Raw genomic sequence first — 4,567 nt, forward strand, 5'->3', positions numbered from 1 at the left:
CATCTTGAATACACAGTAGAATTCTCTGGGGAGGTTTTCTAAACTTCTGATGCCTGGGTCCATTAAATCAAAATCTCTGGGATGGAACTCAGGCAGTAAATATTTAAATTCCTGGATGAACCACACTAAAAATTCACTGTCAAGTTTAGAAGACCAGCAGTTATACCCTAAGAGCTCTTTCCCAGTCAGGCTGCCCTTGATCATCTCAGGTGAGTTTGGCGAGAAAGTCTTTGGGTTGCAGGTGTGAGGGATGGAGTAGATATGGTGGTGAGGTGACCCCAGCTAGTGGAGACCTTTCCAGGTAGAAAATATTGGGATAGTAAACAGACACAGGAGAACTGGGAGGGTTTTGTTAAATTTTGGTTACCTAATTCTATGTCCTTTTTCCCAGTGTGTGGATTTCTCAAAAGTATGCCTGTGTCTATGTGCTCTGTCCACATAGCAGGACCCTTCCATGGTGGTGTGGACACATGGGTGAGGAAGACAAGCTGCGGGGATTTGTGAGTACAGAGAGTGAAGGAAATTAGAGCAAATGCTGAATATTTCTCTGGCTAACTTTCACTCCCTGTCCTGGGTTGGTGATGGCCCATGGGACTAGGCAAGTGAGTATTTATGAGTTTATGTTTGGAAAGAGGAAAGAAAAGTTGACTTTTTCTGGTTTAACCCCTCAAGTATTTTCTAAGCTTAGGAGAAGGGGTTGTTTGTGGTTTTGTTTTTTAAAGAAATACCAGACGATGATGGTAGATATGACCCCCAGGTTTCAAGTGTACAAGGTCCCCTTCTGTCCTCTTCTGATCAGGGCCAACCCCACATGCTAGCCAGGAGTAGGAGTTGATTCCTCCCATAGAGCACAGGATGAGATGGAGTGTAATACGTGAGACAGGTTGGACAGAGTAGTGTCTTTCGTAAGATGGTATCTGGGAGGAACTGGGTCTTAGGAACACAGGCAAAAGAGCATACCAGGCAGAGAAAACAGCAAGTTGCAAAGGCTCAGAAGTGGGAATGGGATTGCTATGCTCACAAAGTGTTTAAGAAAGCAAGAATGATAGGAGCAGCATGATGTAGGATAGTGGCAGCCATGTTAAGAACTTGCATGATTATTGAGAGAGATAAAATTCGATGGAGGAGTCTAAAGAGAGCAATGGCATGATCTGATTTCCATTATTCTGGCTGCCTGGAGAGAAGAGACTAGAGAGGACTGAAGGTGGCAGCAGGGAGACCACTTAGGAGTCATTATAACGATACAGAGGAGAAAATGGGAAGAATCAGATGGGAGAAGGCAGGCATTGAGCAGTCAGATGTTGAATGTACCTGAATACAAAGCTAAGAGGATTCCTGAGGCATTGCATGTGACTCCTCTCAGGGAGAGGAGTCAAAGATAACACCATGATTTGGGGCCAGAACAACTAACTGCGCGTGAATTTTGCATTAAAATCAGGCAGAAGATGATGGGGTAGTGGAAAATTTTAATGTGCTACAGCAGCTACAAGGAATGACCCAGAGGTGTAAGTGTCAATTTGGATGCACTGAAACAATGCTAAAGAAAACAGCAAGCTTCAGAATGATGCATGCAATAGGACATAAATGTTTAAGACATGCAAACAGTATTGTTTAGGGCTCCAGACATACTTGGTAAGCGCATAAAGACAGGTATGGGATGATAAACAGTGTGCAGCCAGGACTGAGCCTCCTCTGGAAGTGAGCTTTTAAAAATCCCATCATATTGGGCCAGCTCCTGGGCCAGGAAAATCAGAATCTCTGGGGATGGACCCAAGCACTAGAAATTTTTTTAGAACTCTCTAGGAGGTTTTAGTATGCAGACAAGGTGGAAAACCACACAATTGTGAAATCAGAGAAGCAAAAGGAATTTTCCCTTTGTGTACCAAAATCTTGGTCAGTGTCTAGGATTTAGGCAAGAGCCACCCATGCCCTAATTTCCATGATGTTCATCCAGGAAGCATGACTAACATCTGCCAAGAGGCAGCTGAGCCAAACTGTGGCCTTAGCACTAGCAACTTTCTGTAAAAATAACTCCTTGGAGAAATGGCTGACTATGGGCTAGGAGCCAAATGTGTGCAAGATAAATGTAACATTTTGTCGTACCAGAGAGCAAGCAAGTTCTTTTGTTTTGGATTTTAGAAACAGTCTTGCTATGTAGTTCAAGCTGGCCTTGAACTCACTATGTAGTCTAGGCTAGCCTCAAAGATGCAGTGATACTCCTGCCTCAGCCTCCCTGTTGCTGGGATTACAGGCATGTGCCACCGCATCTGGCAGCAATCAGGTTTTTAAAGACCACTGAGGGCTTGTAGAAAGGAGACTCAGGAGACCAGAGACCCTCAAAAGGCCCTCAGCTATAGACAGGGTGATTTGGGCATCAGTGAGAATTACTACAAAGAGGCAAAATACAGCAGATGTGTTTAAAGATATTAGTTCATTATGACTCTTTGCAAAATATCTTTCGATAATGCTAAAAAAAAATCATTTTGAAACCTGAAAAATAAAGGAAAGTAAGTATTTACCCTGCCTTTGCTACTCAAAAGAAGCCAGAATTGATGACAGAAGTGTCTCATCGCAGAAGTAGTCATTTGGGCCCGGGACCAGTGATGATTAGAGTGGGGAAGGCCTGAGCCCCTGAAGATGCCACTCTGGGTCTCTCCAAAGAATAGCTCCTTACAGAGCTTTGTTCCAGCAGGCAGTGCCTTTACCTGTACTCTTTATCCAGCAAGGTGTGCCCTTCCCCTTCCCTATTCAAAATGCTCCCCCTGGCACAGAATGAGTCTATCAAAATTTGGATCCTACCTTTTCATTTTATGTAAGGAAAAGTGTTCTCAGGAGATGGTGTTAGGTTCAGTGCTGGTCAGGAGCCCTTTTGAGATACATTGAAAAGAGCTTTAAAGTCACCCAATAGAGCTGGGCCCACCTGTTTGCCATGGAATCTTGGGATGGTCCTGCCTTCTCTGGGTCTGCTTTTCCATCTGTACTATGCTGGAGATGTTCTCAATTTGCCTTCATCAGGACAAACCTGGAGCCCAGGTCTCTTTGCATCTAGTGCTATTGTTGCCAACCCCGTCCTCTTTGTATCAATGGACTGGACATTCCATGAAGGCAGAGAGATGTTGATCTTTTCATCCTGGCTTCCTCAGCTCCCATCACACAGCTGGCCCTCAATAAGTAATGGATACACCGAGTCAAAAGACCACTAGATAGCAAGAAAAAATGTGAAACTCATACCACAAATGGCTGGGTTTCCTTATATGCAGTGAGCTCCTACAAATTAAAAAAAAAAGGCTAACTGTGAGATGTCTGGTGTCTAATCTTTATGTCAGTCAGTCGTTTAGAACCAGAGTTCCTCCAGACTTTCTTTTAGGCCAAGTAGGAGGGGTGTGTGAGATTACTAACTCCTTTTGCTCTATCTGGATAAACATCCCCTCACGTATCAAAGAGACAAAGTAAGAGATGCATAGCAGGATCACTCTTTAGACACTGAAGCCAGTGTCTTTCTTTGGTCCCTGTTATGGCTTGTTTCTAGATGTCCCCTCAAAGCCTCATGCAGTCATAGATGGGGTTTTTGGCAGGTGGCTGGATCTAGGGTGTGTGATGCTGGAATCGAGGATGTGATGCTGGGATTGATCCATGATGCGAAGCTAGGATTAAGGCTGCTGCTCCCTGGGTGTGGGAGCCTTACCTGCCCTAAGGGTGGATGAGAAAGAGGGTCGCTCAGCTGGTTGTCACTTGTTGCTTGCTGCTTTGCTGCCTTCTGCCTGTCAAGAACTGTTTCTCCTCTGTTATGCCCCCAGCCATGCCACCCTGCTTTGGAGCCAGTCAGCTGTGGACTGAAACCTCTACAAACTGTGAGCTAAATAAACCTTTCATCCTTTAACTTTGGGTGTTGGATATTTTTTCTCAGCAGCAAGAAAAGTAACCTTTACAGGCAGTCTTTTTAGCAACTTCATACCTGGATCACTGGGTCCTGGGCTTAGGTAACTGCACCAGGTGAGCCTAATATCCTATCTTTGATAGTGGTCCTCTTGGGCTTGGTGAAATGCGCTGTGGCTATATCTCAGTGATATTTTTGCACTGAGGTTGTGTCAAGCAAGGTGATACACTGATCTGATAAGACAAACCCCTGCCTCAGATCCATAGATATTGATGAACCTACAAAATGGGCTAGATTTGCCAGGACAATGTCTCCCTCATCCTCTCCTCGAGGTGAACTTTAGGACAGTTTTCCAAGTGGCCTTGGACAGGCTCAGCTCATTCCACGTCCTCAGTTGCAGTTCTTCAGAATAACTGTGACATGTTCTGGAAATTGAACATCCTGAGATAAGGAGGATCTGGCCAGAACAGACTGCTCTGTTCTGATCACTCCTAGAAGGTTATCTCCATACTTTAACCCAATGAGTCATGTTGGCCTGGGGTGTAGCACCCAAGATGAGGCTGTTTTCTGGGGTTCACAGAGACAAGACTTGAGACTTCATCTATCCTATGCAACTTTTCTCAGCCTCAAGGGACCTGCTCACAAAGAATCCTAGGCTGCCATTGTTCCTGGCAACCATGTGTAAATAAT

Source organism: Fukomys damarensis, unplaced genomic scaffold, assembly GCF_012274545.1.
Source record: "Fukomys damarensis isolate Sample0158 unplaced genomic scaffold, DMR_v1.0_HiC HiC_scaffold_1, whole genome shotgun sequence".
In the NCBI taxonomy this organism is placed as follows: domain Eukaryota; kingdom Metazoa; phylum Chordata; class Mammalia; order Rodentia; family Bathyergidae; genus Fukomys; species Fukomys damarensis.